The sequence below is a fragment of the Plodia interpunctella genome, chromosome 15 (assembly GCF_027563975.2).
Source record: "Plodia interpunctella isolate USDA-ARS_2022_Savannah chromosome 15, ilPloInte3.2, whole genome shotgun sequence".
NCBI classification, from domain to species: domain Eukaryota; kingdom Metazoa; phylum Arthropoda; class Insecta; order Lepidoptera; family Pyralidae; genus Plodia; species Plodia interpunctella.
Genome location: NC_071308.1, coordinates 4,417,635 through 4,438,037, shown reverse-complemented (window position 1 = coordinate 4,438,037; position 20,403 = coordinate 4,417,635).

The following is a 20,403-nucleotide window of genomic DNA, read 5'->3' as shown; positions in this document are numbered from 1 at the left end:
CGGTGGGTCCTCGAACAAGGATCCCTTAATCTTCCTTCTCGAAATTAAACCATTTGTAAACGCTCAGCGGCGGGCGGACTGAATCAATCTATACATTGAATTAGTTGATGTTGGACGGGCGATTTCGGCAATATTTTAGAGGGGAGGGCAATCAGTGCCGGTTTAGAGGCCACAAACGCTCTGGGGTAATTTTCTATGACGCGCCCCTCTGTTATTATAGAGCGGTCGTGATGGGACTTAGAAAAACGTTTCTCTTTTTTGCAGAAACAAATGGGCGCGCCCGTTTCGCCTGTGGGTACTTTTGTGTCCAGCCATCTGAAATTCAAGCGCGGGATTCCTTTCATGTGTCCTAAAAATACACATTTGTTAGCCGATCTTGCTCGAGCGCATGTTTGTATCCAGTCCATCTAAAATTTTAGGAGTATGTTAAGTTTTTTAGAAAAACGTTATTTTTGACACAAGTTTTTATTGTTGTCTTATAGATTTTGTCGTTCAACAAAAATTATGCCCTTCTATATAAACCGTTGAGGAGCCGATCCTGATTGCACCATATGGCCATCCAAATAAAAAATATTGTCAGCTAAACTTAACAAGTATACAAAATTTCAATTCAATTGATAATAATAAAAAAGAAAGTGAAATAAAAGCTTGTAAAAAATAAACACCGTAGACTAGAAGCGCCCTTTTGTACCCAGTGTCCTGGGCGGTCGCCCACCGCGTCCACCCCCACTGAGAGCAATAGAATGGCGATGCTTGGCACCCTGAACACGTCCCAGCCTATTCATCAACCCCCAGCCCCATTACCACGCCGCCACCTGCACGATCCCTAGTTTGTATTACGTTAGATTATTTTCACGTTCATTCACTGCCAATAACTTGTTGATGGAGAGTGATAATGCCTCTCCATGAGGAAAATGACCTTATTATGGAGGGCGCGTGGTCTGTCAATTTTATATTGGATGGGGCATTGGGATTCAGTATTTAATATCGCAGTTTTTGAGAGAAAGCGGGACGAACATTAATTATCATCGATTTCTTTTCAATCCTATTTTGTAATTAAAAAGGATTGTTGCTTTTGCATTAAAAAACCCAAGTGTAATTTTGTCAAAACAAAAATGACTCAATGATCATGAGATCTCAATTTATTATTTTTCGAATGTGATTCATACTTAGAATTTCTAGGGTACTTATTACAAAAAGAGGTTATCAAAATTAAAGTTCCTTAGTTTTGAAAGAAATGCTGTGTTGCTACGATCGAAATAATAAATCCTTACTGTCTATAATATCCTTGGTTGCTGTAAAATGAATCTTCACATATTATAAAACAAAGTCCTCTATCGCGTCAGTCTGTTTGCGATAAACTCAAAAACGACTGCACGGATTTTCATGCGGTTTTCACCAATAGATAGAGTGATTCCTGAGATTTAGGGGTATAATTTATTGTGTTTATACTCGAGCGAAGCCGGGTCGGGCCGGTAGTGTAGATATGAAAATATCGTATTCCTGCACCCACCAAGCTAGCACTATAGTGCCGTAGATCACTGAGCAATAGAACGCGCGACCGCAGTATATCACGCAGCGTAGCCATTAGCGCGCTCTACACGCAGATTAAAATGTTAACTAACCGGCTTTGTCTTGCGGGTCGCAATGGCTCGTTTGGTCTTCTAGTGCTTGAAATATCATTGTTGTTAAGTATTTGGCTACTCGATAGTGTACTTTGAGTCACATTTTGAAGTGTGTCACAAATACTGTGACACATTTCCAGAAGTGACAGTAAAAATAAGAACAAACAATACTAATTTTCGAGCACTAAATTGCTTTTCAATTAGACGAAGTCGGTGGTGGTTGGTGTTTGTAATAAAAACGAACAATACGAAAGTAAAGAGAGAAATAGGTAACTACTGATTGACGTATTGGGTGCTTGTATAACATAGGCCCATAAGGAATTCACGTCGAACTTATCTTTCAGCTATTGGCATGTAAGAACTACTACTTGGAATATCATTTACATCAATGTATCTATAAGAAAAAACAGACGGCTTTTTCACGAAACAGTTTTTAGTTTTTTAATTTTTTTTTATTATTTTAAGGATTCTGACCGTCCATTAGTATCATTACAAAAAATTAAAAAATCCCATCGGACGAAAATATTATGATAAACACCGGAGCAATATTTGTATAGCCAAGAGAACAATTGCCATAACACTGCAGAAGTGTTCTTGGAAAACTATTCGGTTAAATAATGGTTATGTAAAGCTGCATTACACTGCTGCAACAAACGTGAGCGCGAGCCACTTTGTGACTAAAATTTCATTTAATTTAGGAATGTGAAATATGAATGTATTTTATCTGTACTATCGGCCCGACCCGGCTTTGCTCGGGTAAAAACATAACAAATTATATACCAAAACCGTGCTGTAGTTTTTTAGTTTATCGCGAATAGACAGACAGATGCGGCAAAGGATTTTGTTTAGATATGTAAGAATATGCAGGAAGCGGTGGTATTCCAGGTGACATCCCGCCTGAGATCAAAAAGGCTCGGACTCGAATCCAAGCCAAATGAGTTCGTAACCAATCTGACTTAGTAGTTAAAAATAAGTATTTGTTACATATACTGAACTTATTAACATATTTAGTTAAATATTTTTTGTATTATCTTTTTAATTTTCATTGTCCACTTCTCAACCAATCGTATACTGATAGTTACATAAACATTAACGTACGGTGTAGGGTCTTTCATGCCGTGTATAAATAGCTACTACATTTTCTTTGATAATTCACTCGGGCGAATCCGCGGGTAAAAGATACGAAAACAAAAAAACAATAAGATTTTATTACTACTATATTGTAAACACAACGAGTTCAACTCAACACATACTTGATTGTTATTTTGGTAATAAGCATACGCTGTTAATTGGCCCCGAATTTATCAGAGACTCTTGTTTACTTAGGACTGGTGTTATTGCAAAATAATTAGGTATTAATGTAGGTACGTTGTTTACATAAGGAGTGTGGGGTTCTAATATTATGAAGGTTGATAAATCGGGCCTTCTGATACTAACTAATACGTCTGTTAATATTATTAGATTACCTTGAGAACTCCCTCCTTTTTATAAAATCGGTTAAAATTTTGTTAATTTTTTTTGGGTTTCGAAGTAAAAAGAGAGGTATTAATTATAATTAGTTAATAGTTTTAGAAAACTAATTTTGTACAAAACTTACTAATTATATATACGTAATTTTGTACTAATATACGTAATAGTCGAGGGGACATAACTAGATTTATATTTAGTCATGGTCGTAAGTTAAGTAAATCTGTAAATTAATGCTATCTTACTTTTGTCATTGTTATTGTATATATCTAACTATACATGATAAATCTTTTACATTGCGCGTGATACAACACCATTTGACCAATTGTTTTATTTCTGGGCTCACTATATAGGTGTGTGTCACATACACACTAAAATAAAGCAAGCAAATATATTGTGTCTTCATACTCAATTGAATCTTTATGAGCAAATTCAGTGAATAATATTTTTGCAAATGTGTCGTTGCCTGAATTTAATATATGTGATATTAAATTTAGTTCCTGAATTCCATATTGATAATATCGAAATGGTTGTGCTTATCAGCAAATAATTGAAAATGTATTACGTAGCAAAATGATGTTCACTGATACGTTTCACTGAGTTTTGTTCTGATTTATAACGGAGGTAAGAGTATTGGCAAACATTAAAAACTAAACTTGCTAGAGAGAATATATAACGTTTTTTTTATTTATGAAAATTGCATGAAATCTTTCCGCTGGTTTATTAAATTATTTCGGTCCAATAGACATAGAGGTACTTATAGGTTTTCTTTAATACCAAGTTAAATAAATGGACAACACTCAACGGGTTTTTGTCTTCCACATCTCCAGCGATAACCGGGGGATAGGTCGATTGTAGTCACTTAAATTTATCTAGTACTAGCTGCATCCCGCAGTGCTCCCCGCGGTGTTACCGGCAGTTTATCATTCGTTATGCACAGTAGCGCTATATAATTTATGAAGCGCCATTGACTATCAGATTTTTTACCAAATCCCACGGGAATCGCGTACTTTCGGGATTCAAACTAGACTATGTGTTAATTGAAGGTATCAGCTATCAACCAAATTTCATTAAACATTGCCCAGCCGTTTGACCGTGAAAAGGTTACAAATATATTTGCAAACTTAATAGTTTAACTTAATTAGTGAGATGAGATTAGATTAGGTCCACCCTAGAAAATATAAATGAATAAATTCAAATATTTTCTAGGCTGCAGCATCAGGACGTCATAATATGACGAATGCATCGCAGTTATCATACACGTTCAGTTTTTATTGCCTCTGGTGCGGCCGTTACAAATCGATTTGGCCATAAGCCAGTCGTGTCATTTTAAAAGCTTATATACCAAAATATATGTGCTTCTTCAATCGACCTGCGAAATCGAGCAGACAGAAAGAGAGAGAACAATGTCTAAAATTACCGTTTGTGAGATAAATTTAATTTTTTAGTTATATTAAAAGCTTATATACCAAAATATATGAGCTTCTTCAATCGACCTGCAAAATCGAGCAGACAGAAAGAGAGAGAACAATGTCTAAAATTACTGTTTGCGAGATATTTTTCATTTTTTAGTTGATGAGTGAGATTTTTTTTGATCGTGGCGAGTGGGGAAATCCTTAGTCTCCGCATATGCCCATGAGAAACAGGCGTGATAATATGTATGTATCTTTTTGTTGTTATATGTCGAGTCATTAATGAACGGACCATGTGTGACCGTATTTGAATAAATTTTCAAAAAAGGATATATAATGCAGAAATCAGACTTCGAAACAAACAAATGCTAACTATTTTACACAAAACAATAAAACATTCCTACGATCTGTTCAATATGCACTCCAAAAAAAGCAGCTGACCCTTTATAAAACTCATTCAAAAAGAAATTTTACTCTAAAAATACACTTTATCGTCTCAGAGTGAGTTGTACCGTCAAATTTGACGTTGATTTTAACCGACGCGCCGCTGATGTTTAGACAAAATAGCGTACTTTGGGTTTTTCTGCGCACGTTAAAGTTAATGTCTAAGATGACGATGAAAACGACCCTAAATAACTGAACATTAAAGATAACTCAAAACAAAACGAGGCAACAAAAGGGTGTTTTCTACTTCTTTCGAATTTCTTTATGAACAACATTGTTCGCGAATTGTTTGAATTATTTGAACAAATCTGGTTTAGCGCAAAAGCAAAAGTTTTTGGAACTTTTTCGAATTAATAAATATATTTGTTTCCATAAACCTACGAATTCCTTTGGTTTTATTTAACGTTATCGTTGAATTTGATAAGCAATTGCCATTACGGAAATAGCATGCAATTACGTAAAGAATAATGATTGGTTTTCTAGTTAATACGAATATGAACATGACAATAGTCAGAGGTCCACTATTTAGATACACATTATAAATTATATTTTATTATGTCTAAAATTTATTACCACGTATAAGAGAAATATCGTATATAAACTTATTTGACGAAGTAAAATAAACTACCATATTACATAATAAAACTTTACCATCGAGGGAAACATTTTTATGATTATGTATAAATTTTATTAAGTATTCAGCAAACGTCCCATATTTCGCCGAGCCCAATTCTCAACAGTATCGCTTGATACGAGAGACACGATAAGTGGAAAGGGAAACGGAGAAATTGTATGAAAGGGATAAAAAGGCGCTCGTTTACAAACATCCCTATTCATTGGTATAATAATGAAATAAAAATTTTCCGGTACCTGCGAATATTTAAATGAAACTTATTGGACGAGTTGCGATGATAGCACTTTGTCTTTATTGGGTTAGCAAAGTTAAACAATTTTATGCCGTTATTCAAATTAGGTGCTTCGGGAAGCAGTTTGCAATATTATTTACCGAATTTTCGGGATTATCTTTCGTCCGAAAATTTAAACGCACTTCAAAACAGGGTGATTGTCATGTTTTTTCATTGTTCAGGTGAATATATTACCACAATGTTGATTAAAAATATCACAGGCTACGATTTTTGCAACAAGACAAACTAACAACAGTATATTTTTTATTTATTTATATATCTGCGTTGTACGGTTTTATTTCTGGATTATTTATTTTTCTTCATGCTCAAATTAATCCTTTATACCATAAATTCCAAAAGCATTCGAATACTTACATTAAAGTTAAAAGTTATACATAAAATAAATGCTTTTTTATGTTATTTATTTTATAATTATATATAGGCATATCTTTCCATAAATTTTCTCAATTAGGTATTTAATGGAAAGTTTAAAAGCAATTGGCATTTCTAAAGTTCTACTAAAAGTACCAACCGTTCCTGGTCCACCTTTTGATGGACAAGTACCCAGCCCAGGCGAACAAAGACTTCGAAGTTAGAACAATCAATATTTATAGAGAGTGGTTATGGTTTTATAGAAGATTTTTGAGTGGGTTTAAAAAAGTCAGACCATACTTTCTGTATGAGTAGGTTGGCGGATTTTGATAAACAATATGTTTATTGATATGGTAATTATAATAATCATATTTGTTACATTTAGAAAATAATAATATCATGAGTCTCTACTTAAATAAATAAAATTCATTCATTCATTTATGCAATATTAAGTGCCAAATACATTCATGTGTGAGTTAATTTTACTTTGTGACTTTAAAATCATTCTGTACTTTGGTAATGTCAATTTTATGAATGATTGACTTTGAAAATTATTCCTTCCTCAAGAATATTGACGGATGATATTGACCAAGTAGACCCGTGCAACCCACTCTTAGTGATATTGAATACTAACTCTGTGGGGAGCCTCCCAGAGCCAGGCTAGTCTAGTTCGGACCAGTACAAAGCGAAAAGGATAAGAGGCCCGTCTCGAACACAGGCCGTTGGCTTAGGTTGGCAGTTTCCGTTCTATTTTATTTCCGAATTATACTGCTAGGTCAACTTGCTCAATTCAGAATTTTGAGAAGTACCTAAATAGGCCAAAATGTTTCTAAAATTAATTAAATAAGACATTTTGTTAAAAACCATAATTTCTTAATTGTATTTAAAAGTGAGGTGTGTTGATTAACAGCTGTAATGAAAATGTTGGCATAAAACCTAAAGAGATGAATTAATTCCGCCAAATTGCTTTGGTTTCGATAACCTGTCTAGACCGGGTCCTGGGATCAATTCCAGGTCGAGTCCTGAATATTTTTATCGCAAACATTTTTTTGAAAATTAATTAATAAGCATGTCAACATATAACAAAACTATTTTAAATTATCCTATTATTACATTGTGTGACAGATATCCAAGGCCAAACAATCGTCATATTATGCCACAATTGACCTAAATGCATGTCGTTTGGAGAATTGGAGAGGATTCTACTTTGCAAACGAGGCACGTTCCCAAGTCGAGCAGTGTGTGGAAAGAAAAACTGAGGTGGATCGGGACTTCGTTATGAAGATTCGAGCGATTTCTGATAAATTTCTGAACTGACAAATGTGATTCGTGAAATTTAGGCTCATTGGGACGTGATGTTGAGTCGAGACGTATTTTGCCGCATTTCGTATGTCGAAGGAATATTTTATTATATTATTTTATATTTTTTATTCTCAATTATGTATGTAAGTACCTATAGTCGATATAAAAAATCGTAAATATTTTGCTACCTACTAATATAACTACACACACCCGTAGTCAATGATTGACATTAGTCATTACCTCAAAAGGAAAAACAGCACTCATACAGGTTCATGTCTTCAGGTTCGTTCATCCGTTTCATGACGTATTAATACCAGACTCAGCTATAAGCGTTATAAGTAAGTATATACAAATATTGTCCATGAAGAAGCAACATTGGAGGAGATTTTTTCCCTTTAGGGAAGTCTCACTTCACTGATGGCTTTTTTGATTTAGCCTAATTGTTCAATTAGGCTAAATGAAAAAACCCATTATTGAAATCAGCCCAAATATAATAATCGTAAAACCGTATTAAATTATGAGGCCTGTCAGTGCATGGTATGTTTTTGCCTGGGTTTTATTTGTCTTTTATACTAGCGTTACTTATGTCTGTGGAATAACAAGCGTTTAACTGCCCATAAAGAGCGATTTATGTCTACGGCGACATATGCAATCTTGCCATATTTAGCTTCTGGCTAGCAACAGTAGCCTTGTCAGTAATTTTATTATTCTTATTGTAGCCATATACTTACTGCTTGTATTAGTTTTATTTGACGGATAACGAATAAGCCGGTTTAGTAAGCTGATTGGAGATATTGGAAAATCGAAGAATACTGATGATCGTCCACATTAAAGAAGTGATCTATAGTTGACGAGTTGCGCCTATTTGTTATTCCCTATGTGTTCGACCAGTGTAGTAAATTTTAAAGCAATTCGTCCAGTGGATTTCGCATGAAAGAGTAACAAACAAACATACATACATCCTCATAAACTTTCGGATTTATAATATTAGTAGGAAGTACAATTAGTAGAATGTGGTTGGTATTTGGTTAAGTACTAGGTATGTGGTAGTTATGTGTTCCAGTTCTTTACATTTTTCTTTTACCTCGATCTACATTGTGTATTTTGATATGTGGCTCCGATTGTTTGTCTAGCCTGTAGAGTTGTATCCTACTGTTGGGCAATTGTCTCCTTCTTTTTCTTTCACTCGTGTTTGTCCATCGTAGATTCTAGCCATTGCAGTAGGAATTTGTCGATATCGCGTCCCGCCATCTCCTTTAAACACATTATTAAAAAAAAAGAGATTAATTTAATTAATTAAATAAAATACTTCCGAAACGTGTTTAAAAATTATGTATTACAACAAGAAAAAATAACTCGCGGCATTTAGAAATACTTTCCACTTGAAAGAGAATCCGCATTTTGTTTCCAAAACACAGTAATTTCCCTATGACCGCCAAAAACGGGCACGGAATAATTAAAACCAGCGCAACAGCATAAAAAAGCGAGCTAAAATTTGGATGGTTCGCGGACGTTTTTATCAAGATAATCCGTGTTCACGGCTGCCTCGGTACGGCGTGCGGTGGGGAAACATGCAAGAAATGTGCAAACGTACTCGGAATATTCATGTGTGTTAATATTCATGGCCACAGAGCACCCACTGCACTTGTGTACCTCACAGGTCGCATATGTAACAAGTTACACCGCTCAGTGACTTGAAATCAAACCTGATTGGACGATCAAATCGAGCTAAGAGGCTCTGGTGAATGTCGTTCGTTACGAGTACAGTCAGGAATATTGGATGTAGTTGATAGGCTTGGTTATTCGTTTAAAATAAGATTACTACAATAAAATAATAAAAACACTGGCAAGGCTAGTGTGTTAGTAGCTAGATGCTATATGATTGTATATGTTATCATAGACATTAGTCAATGATTCAATTACGAAGATTAAAGAAATATTACCTTCAAATTTGAGTTAAGACGACTCGGACACAAAATTTATGGGGCACACTGTCTGAATTCACACAAATTTGGACACCACGGCTATTTCTGTTCTGTATCCTGTATCCCTGATACAGGATACAGAACAAAAATAGCCGAGTCCAGCGCCTATGGTTACTTCGGACGAGACACATTCTGACCGATCGAAGTAGATGGTGGTGATGCCTCGTGTCGCACCCTCTTGGCTATTCACTCAATCAGGACCCAGTTGGTGTCATATGACGGTAAAAATAGTTGAACTGTAAAAACTTAATCAAAATAGATATTAAACAGATTTCAAATGTTGATAATTATATTTACTTCATTTTGATTGTACGTTTTAGTTGTTTTTCTTCTTATTGAGATTTCTTTGAGTTAACAGAAATTTAGTGTAACTATATAGGAAATTTTTATAAGTCACGAACGTTTTGCACTAGCCTGTCGGCGGCAATACGAATTTACGCAGGCCTAGCGCCTGCCGAATTTAGGGGGCTCGATAACTAAACCATACAAAATGAACTCTTTTTATGACAAATTTATATCCGCTTTTTATTTAACAATAACATAAAAATTGTAACTAGCTGAAACTAAATTAAAACTAAATAATATAATACCCGACCAAAGCGGAAAACTTAGCAATAGACAGATGCGAAGGGCGACTTTGTTTTATACTATGTATTGATAGTGATGTATTTATATCCTAATCATTTACAAGCAGTTCAAAATAACTCTGGTCCTGGCACCAATGAAGTTACGGCTACACTATGTACGGTGTGCAAAACATGTTTTGATAAAGTGATGTATAGTTTACTGCTAGTATACTGCTAAGTGAACCAGCAATGGGTCCTCCTATTGCTGGTTTTCATGTCAACTTTCTGAATAAATCAAATAATTTATTCAGAAATTAGACCTTCACAGGCAGTAATTTCTCTCAAGCTACAAACTACTACATGTTCCAAACAGGCTCAAAATTAATTAATACAGTTATTAATACAGTTCGAAAGTTTTGGAGCTATATTGTTTGTTACTCAACACTGTAAATTATATTTGACGGATTTCGATGATATCTATAATGGGTAAAATATAACCTGATACAATACGTTAATGCATAATATATATATATATATATAAAAGCTGATGTAAAGCTGCAATATTATTTAAATGTAATCATCATTATTACGAATCAGGTTATTGAACTTTAGATGTTAGTAGGGCGGCGAAAATTTAATACCCTACTGTGTCAAAGTGAATCCGACACTGCTTCTGAGTAGTTCCCTCCAGCAATCTGCGCCGGTATTCCTTCGCCACGCAGTTTATTTGGGAGATAACGTGGAACATAAAGTTTTACAGCACGGCACGTGTTGTATGAATTTGAAATTGCTTTCGCTAGATGTGAGAAAACCTGCCTGAAATTGGGCAAGTGGATTAAACAGTCTCACAACTGCATGTCAAGTATACCTACCTACGCTGTTGTAAACGGCAATTTTGCAGTGAATGAGGCTTTTCTGAACACCAGACATCAGATACAAGACGTATCAAAAGATTATTTTGACCTACGACTATTTGATACTTATTTCGATCCTTTGGACCTAACGTTCCACTATCTTTTGGGTGGTTGATTACACTCAACGGCCACACTAAGCACTGAACTTGTATCGTGGTTCAGAATTACAGAAACAGGCACAACGTAGCACACCCGAAATCGTATTTTTCTACACACGAGCCAAACATAATTTGCTCGAGAAAAAGGTCGTAGGTATTTGTATAACAAAATTCCAAGAAGTTTTACGGAATTGAACAAGGTCAAAAATAATATAAATTAAATACTGACCGTATTTTGTTTTATAGTTTCCATAGTTATTTATTTTAAATTTTTTATAGCACGACGTAAAAGATTCCAAATGAACGCCATAGGTTCACAAATTTAATTGGAATGTCAAAATCTTCACAAATTTTACTCTATCTATCTATAGTATACAATGTTTTGTAAATTGTGCATTTGCTTATAAGAAATTGTTAGCGTCTTGACATACACCCTCGTGAGAATCTGTGACTTTAATTTCTCGATGATCAATGTACTAATTTTCATCACGTGCCTGGCCTAAATTGCCTCTTTGTATGAGATTTTCTATATCGTTTGTTTATACTTGGCTGTCGTCTATATAGCTTTCTTGGTACACAAAAAAACTAGCCCGTCGTATTTAGGTAGTTTTCTTCGGCTGTATGGGCTTAGATTGCCTTTCTATATTGATAAACTAAACAAAAATTGTCTTTAGTCCGTCGCGGTATTGATGGAGAATGAGGATAGAATGAGCTTTCGCTCGTGTGGTCAGTCTTAACAAAATTATCTACTAAGGACATATTTTACATACATAGTTGTTAATCGTTTTCAGAGTAGATTGCTGGAGTGCTCAAAGTGACACGGCTGTCGGTCGTTAGGCGCATACATTATGCAGCTCGGCTGCGTCTTCAAGCAAAGATTAAATTAATGGTATGATGGATGTATGTTGTGTCAATCGTACAATTATGGTTAAATTATTATGGATTATTAGAAGATTGACGGGATGCCACGTGGAAAATGATGGCATTTTCTAGATTAAAACATAACTCAGTATAAGCCTACTAGATAACCAGATTATCATAAAATCACAAAATTGAATCAACCAATATATTTGTTTGTGAAATATATTTACTTACAAGTAGGTACTATTAAATAGTTGATCAATAGATAATATTAAATTTTGAGTCAAGGAGATCTAGTAATTTCTTTTTGATTGACTATAGTTTAACAATAATACAAAACCGTGTGCAGGATTCAAAATTGAGACAAATAACCGTAGGCACACGAAATTCTTCAGTTACAGAGAAAACAAAACTATATTTGTGTTTTTGCTTATAGTTGCCACGTAATTTCGGTACGTCGACATTTCATACACAATGTCGAGTTAAGATTTTCGGAGACGAAAAACCGCTTGGTAAGGTTTAAGCTTTGTGAGCAAATTGAATTTTCCAAGCCTTGCTCTCTCTTGAATATAATAAATGTGACCTTTGAGGAATGAAAGGGAAAAATGGAGATCGCGTATATCACTTCTGTCGATACCCTGTGCGTCGTGACCTGGTGTCATAGGTGAGCGGCAGAACGAGGCCAACGGGACTCAATGCTACTCTTGATTGATTTCCGCCATACATAGGACACGAGACACAAGTAAATTAATAGGCAAATTTATATTGATTCGCGTCGTGTCAAGTTGACTTGTCGCATTGACTTGTCGCGTTTGTCACTTACCTAGGACCTGGGATAACTGGAGGTTATTTTTCAGATCCCATTTCGAGTCCATTTCAATACAAGCTTTGATGTCCTAAACTATGTTCTGTGGGTCTGTTTATCGGATCCTAACCCTTTGAAACGTATTAGAAGACTAAAATGGATTACACGTAGGGATATACATAAATGCATACCTATTTAATTTTACGTAGACGGTATTTTCTATTTAGTTTTAAGTAATTTAGATCTGCGTAATCTGTTTACTAAGCGACAAATTACAATGTTAGATCAGTGTAACACTACAAATAAAATTTTACACAGAATCTATGAAGGTGTTTATTGGTCGAAACTTTATTTCCAATTTACTATAAAAAGAGAAAATTATGTATTTAACTTTACATTTTGCATCTGGTACAACCAACTTTTAAAGTACTCCTTTAGCGTCTCCATGAATTTACAAATAAATAATAACATCAATTTTTTATAAAAATCTTTTAAATTTCGTAGATATAAGTATTACAAACTCGCTCAGATACATTACATACTATTTCGTTAGAGTTATGTTACTAAACTTATACTAAGAACATTATCCTTATCTTTAATATTCATGGTAGCATAGTGGAAAAGGAATACAATAAAAGTTGATAGACCTATCTACAATGCGTCTTTTCAACTATCGGGCGCAATTTTGACAGCTCAGGAACAAATCATACTAGTTATAGAATGCAGAGACATCTCTGCATTCTATAACATGTCTGCGATACTTTAAATTAATACGCACAGAGATATAAGAAAAAGACAGTAAATAGGAAATTATTTTATACAAAGATGCTGATTATTTCAAATTAAATATAATTATTTTCTTCCAGTAGCTTAATAATTAATTTCTTCCAGTAGCTCCACGAGACGTAGCTGAAAAGAGAGGCAGATAAGCATATTACAGCGAATAACTAAATAATAAAAACATTATCCTAAAAAATAACGCATTCTTCTGTCTGTCGCGATAAAACGCAGTATATGTACCTCTATAGAAGATATTGTAGATTTACGCTCAGGCCGTCTGTTTTCGGCGGTAATCTCCAGTGAGGTGCTCGTGTAAACTGATTACGAGTTCAAATTAAGTCGTAAACTGGTAACGTTCAAATTACAAGGCATTAACGATAGACGCTGCTCGACAGAATTTCAGGCAGAGTGAGACAAAAATGTCTATAATGACATTTTATTAAGAAAATTAAAAGATAAAAGGAGAGAAAATATTGGACGCTTATTTTCATTCGGTTTATACTTTTTGATCCAATTAAGCCGGTATAACATATGTACTTACTAGGCATTTAACAGTTACGTAGGCTAGTTGTGAGAATATATATTTATTAAAATTCGTTAATTTTTACAAGGCCCATTAAAATTGCAAGGCAATCGTCGTCAACTCTAAAAGGAAAGATAAATGATGTCGTATCAAAACTGAAGCAACACAATTATCTTCATTTTCCTTACCTTTCCCATTTCAATTAAACAACGTAATAACGATTTTGAATGAAATCGGTAATCTCAGACTGACGGGGTCATAAATAGGATGTCTATAATTTGTGATTTTCCGAATCTTGAAAGGGCAATAATGTGAAATGTTGAATTTATTTCAATATGTTAGGTATTATTTTGAATTTACTGAGATATAATTGAAAATAGGCGAAAATGAGTGTAACATGCGAGACAGAGCTGTAATTAAAACGATGTCACATTATTTCTTTCCTTTCAAATATGTTAATTGCTAAGTATGGTTGAAAACGTAGTAGATACCTAGTATGCATCTCGATTTCTTTTCTACAGTAAATAAAAAAAATAATGTAATTTTCTTAACCTTATTGTTCATTTCAATGACTATATTTTATCAGTTGGAGAAACACGATTCGTACAAATAAAAGTAAAAATTGCTACATGCATAAATAATTGTATAATATAAAAATAGTAGATGTTAGTGTATTCAGCTGTGAAAGTGTCAATTATGGACTGTGGATTTCGTAACCCTTCTCATGTTGTATACGTGTATAATTTACCTCGTAAATTACCTTAAAAGGATGAAAATATATACTATTCTAGTGAGAGAGCTGAGTTCACAGCGTCCTACATCAATATTTGTTAACGTTAAAGAAATCTACATTTAGAAATCCTTTGTCGTAGTTTACCGAAGATAATGAAAATTTTACTTTTCCAATGCTTTTTTCTTTTAAACACCATGTAATTTTTTATTATACGTTAACAATTTTGGCGTCACATTCACCAAATTTGTGTATAGTGTGAAATGTCAAAATGACAAATATGCGTCTGCGTCAATTAAACAAAAACCATATTTTATAAACAAAATGGTATTAATGCTTTAGGTTCCTAAATAACAGATAAAAAAGTGAAATTATTATAAAAACATTTCATTTTCTCTCTTAGCACATAATTTACCATTGTTTTCGATTCGAAATAGAATAGCTGTAAGTGTACGCTATTCTTAGTGTTTATTAATGACTATGCTATGTGTCTTATTATTCCGATTTCAGTTGTGTATTCTGACTTAATGCGGGCTAAGTTAATCTATGGCGGGAGGTGAACGCGATAATGGACGGTTATTAGTATCTATAGCCTGGGTATGCTCGGATTGTGATCGAAAGTGATTGATGGTGGAATCTCATAAGATTGGACTAAGCTGATAGGGTCATTTGTCAGTTATTTAGCCATAATCACCCTTGAGTCTTTGATTTTTATGATGAAGATTTTAAATTTCTGCGACTTCAAAATGTCGCGGTGGCTGAGGTCTAGTAGTTAAAACTGTCCACCTGTAATCGAAAGGTCCCAGGTGCGAATCCTACTCATATGTGGCACGAGTTTGTATACCAATCTGACTCATGTATATAAGGCTTCATAAATAATCAAATTTCCTTCCGGTGAAGGAAAAACTTAGTAATAGGTACTGGAAGTATTGTCTAATCTGTGCTTTAGGCGATTTAAATAAAATCTGACACCAGTGTTAGCAATAACACACTCGGTTGAAGATGGTTTCATAATTTCGGCTTCTAGGGGTTCCACTTTAAAGAGGTATCTAGATATGAGTATGATATGCGTAGATTGATAAAAAAGAAAAAAAGGACCCGGGTGCTATTTCGTCTATTTGATTTGAATAATTAAAATAATTTATTAGAGTTATTATGCAGAACGACATTACTCTGGAAAAAATCAGAAAAATATCGACTAAGCGCTGCATAAATCGATGCTACTTATGTGTTTGAGTGATGACTGTTACAAAATAATCCGAAAGATCTATACTGATGATGAGTAGCGGCTGGTGTCACGTCACGCAGCATAGTTCGTTGTCGCTCACCTAGGACGACACAAAGTTAAATGAAAACTAGCTATTCCCAGCGGGCTGGTCATGAACATTTAAAAGTAAAACCGGATAAGGCCAAGTTCTTACTCTTTAATGTTTTAAAACTCAAACTGTAAAATTAATTTAAAACTTTGATAATAAAGCGAGAAGTTGTTACATATAAAATACAACAATGACTAGCATTTTGACTAATATTTGATAAATTCCGGGAAATTTGAACGTGCTTAAAACCTGATATATTGACAATAATAAGTTATGAGCTCATATACGCACAAAATAAACACACAATTTTATATTTCGTCCGACAAAATGTCAAAATACTAAAACCAATAAGTAAAATTTAAGACGGGATTAAACTTCAGCGTTATAAGACGTAGAAATGGCAAAGGCTAAGGAGTTTCTAATAAAATCTTGTTTATAGTGAACAATAGAAGTCGGCAGTATTGTATGCCGTCGGCGTCGCCCGCAAATGGTTCCGGCGCGCTATTTGCTGTACTTCCTTTTTCAAATAAAATTGGAAGCGCTCAGCTAAAACTAAACGCAGACTTTTAAAAAAAATTTATTCGAGATTAAACGAATTCGATAAAATTTCTGTTGATTTCGGTTTGTTCCACTGTGCAAATATATTGGATTACAGGTTTACATTTTTGGTCCGCATATTGAGTGTTATATTATTTTAATGGTAAATATAATATTTTATTTGCCCTAAAAATTAACCACAAGTTACTCCGCCATTAATATCTATCAAAAGTATTTTGTATAAATTATTTAATTGCTACGCTGGGTCATTATTATATTCGGGCAATCGCGCACAGCGGTGTCGCAATTCATCAAGGAGTGTGTCAAGTCTTGCCACACTCCTTGTGCAGACAGTAGTTTTAATTTAGTAGATTGAATAAATCGTTAAACGTTTCTAAAAATAATAATATTATTACATTTATACATTTTTTATTTTACCAAGCGGGCAAACAGTCATGGGGCCCACCTGATGGTGAGTGGATCACAGCCTATCAACGCTTGCAAGATAAGGGGTGTCACTCGCGCGTTGCTTACTTTGTGGCATAGGATCTTTTGCCACAGTGCCCTGTAATTACACTGCCTACCTTCTTCTGCATCCCTGATCCCATTTGACTTGGGGTCGGATCGCCTCGTACACCTGCGCCAGATAACTCTGCTCCGGGTCGTCTTAAAATTTATCGTAAATCATTTTTTCGCATATCCTGTGTATATTTTGAATGGTGCGATAAAAATTAATATCAATATTATTTATGCCAGGAAGAAGCCTGCAATACAAATAAACGTTTTTTACATCTAAATCCAAGACTATTCCCAGCTACAAAAGCAAAAGCTATATGAATAGAACAAATAAGTATTAAGGGCCTTATATTAACTGGTCCTGTGCGAAGGACATTTGTATTCGTTAGGAGCGAGTCAGGGTAATCTATATGATAATAGGCCAGGCCCAGTAAGCATATAATTGTCTCACACAATTGAATGCGACACCACTGTGCACGGTCGTCCGAGTATAGTAGTTTTAGCACAGTTAGTTGCACATTGGCTTCAGGATATTTCTCGCTTTTACTGTTTCCAAAAGTCAATTTTATTCAAGTCGATATAACTTTGCTGATAGTTTAAAATCACCTTGTTATCTGAGGGGTCAAAATCAGATCGTTGCGAGTGGAAATCTCTCATTGTATACAGGCATGCTGTAATAATACGCAAATAGTGGCATGTGATCTTCACTAGTGAATGTCGTATAAGGCGACTGAAGGTGACTGTCATAAAATCACAGGCGAATCTTCAAAATTTAAAGGGTACATTTTTTATGTGAATCTATGACTTCGAGGCGTCAGGAGTGGATGACACCGTGATCACGCTAGAATGGTATAGAGAAACAAGTATTACGTACAAATTAGAATGACGCAAAAACATACATGTTTTAATAGCAACAATTTTGAAATTCAATGTCTCATCGCCTCAAACACAATTAATTCGGAATAAACACTTCCTTACTCGTTTCGACGATATTCGGCATACATTAATCTTAGCGCGTACCGCACGATGCTCTTCGAGGTCTATTGTCTTTGGAATCGTGATGAATCACAATTATAACACGAGATAAGATATACAGCTAGTGTATGTGATGACACGAGGCAGAAATATGAATTTATGTCCAAAATGATAATATATTATGAAATTAAAAAAAAATCACCTTATTACAATCGATTAAACTTAATTGAAAATATTAATGTCAGATCTTCAGGTTTAATCTTTCAAACAAAAAACACAAGGTCAAAACAGGCTTGTTCGTTTATGTGATACAATATACAGACAAATATACAGATATATCAAAATTATGACATTTAATTAGTACCTTTTATTTTTATTTAGAAAGGATAAAGGAATATGGTGTTCAATAGAATACGTTCCCAAAGTACAATAGTGAATACATACTTTCACCGCATCTAAACGAGTAATGGCCATCGGGAAGTGCTCCCATTTCTACTATTTGTTCGCGTTGAAACAAAGCTCAGTAATAACTCATTCTAGCTAGAGGTATGGACGCGCCTCGATTATTTTACAAGCTTTTATTCGACTTTATGGAAACGATGTATTAAGGGAGGTTTAATATATTTATTTAGTTTTATTATATAAAAAAAGTGTATTTAAAGCCTCGGGTTTTTTCGACAAAGTAACTTCAATAAACTGTTTGGTATTCATTAATGAGAACCTTTGTTCTCATTAATAGAGTTCAATTCAAAATAGAGCGACAAATTTGTGTTTTTTTGAATCAACGTCTGACAGTGAACACCTCATTTAGAAATAATCCTATTATTACAATTAAAATATTAGAGTATCAATACAACTGTTAAAAATCAGAATAGGAGCGAACAATAGACATCCTACTAAAAAATATGTGTGCTACGTGGTGGCTACGACAAATGCTACGAACTTGCTGCGCGCTACGATGCACGCACGTATCTACAATCGGCTACGACTACGATTTTGTTTTCGTAGATCGCACATTTCAAATATTTTTATTTATACTTTTATACTAAACTATGCCGTCAATGCCTGTTTTATAAAGTGCAATAGAGGCAAACCAAACTTTAGCTTAAAGTATGCTTTATCTATTTTATAACATGGTATATATTTGCCATGGGTTTTTATATTTATTTATACATTTGATTGTTCACGCATCGAACTGCGTAGCGTTTTCTGCGTTAGTCTCTAACTAAGTATCGTAATGCTATTGTCACTGTGGTTTACTAACTAATATTGAGTAACAATACATTACTATATGACAATAAAGCAATGAATACCAGCAATCATGCTTTTAATATTTTATTTACTCACTCCCTAGTAAATTACGTGTTTGTGCGGCAGACATAATTATATTTATACAATTCGTGTTTTGTTTAATAATTTGCTATTTAATGCTTTCTAAACCTCATTATCACTGGATTTCTGAGCGTTGTTCTCATCAGTCAATGTCAGTTATTATTAAATTTATAAACATTGTGAAAAATAACATAGGCCTACCCACCCCTTATTTCGTTTCGTTTCTTTATATTACTGCATACTTTCGGTCGAGTAATACAAACAGAATGTTTTTTGACGGAAAACTGTTATGTGCGCAATTTTTTACTGCAATTAAACAAACATTTCGAATGCTATACTATCTTATTACTAACTGTATACACCAGTTTAAACTTTTATCAGAGTATTATGTTAAAACACGTAGACGGCGTCCAGCAATATTTCAGCGTCCATATTTCAGCCGAAATAAAACGGCATTACACTGTGTACTCACAATCTCGATCTCGTTTATTATAATTGCAGATCGCGGTCGAAAATGGCGGGAAAAGGCGGGGTAAGTGTTTCAAGACGTTTAAAGGTATTTGTATCGCTTACAATTCTTCTGTGAACATCCGACGCCTGTTTAGACAAATGGCTCGTTTTCACGCGATTCTGCGCCATTAATTAGAGACTACGAGCCCCCCAGCCCCCCCCCCCCCCCCCAACTGGCCCCTCTCCGATTGCTATCTGTCAGCGAACACGCGAGCGCATGTTCCAAACGTATCACCGCCTTGCTGTGTACATTCTAAATTTGAATGAATGAGAAATTTCGTTTTTCTTCTTGACAGTTGAGTTATGCGGCCTATGTATTTGCTGTCGGTACGTCGAAAGATTTACATTGATTCGAATTTTTTGTTACTACATAAAAATAAAGGGTATATTTGTATTTCATTTAATAAAATTATGTAATAACATAATAG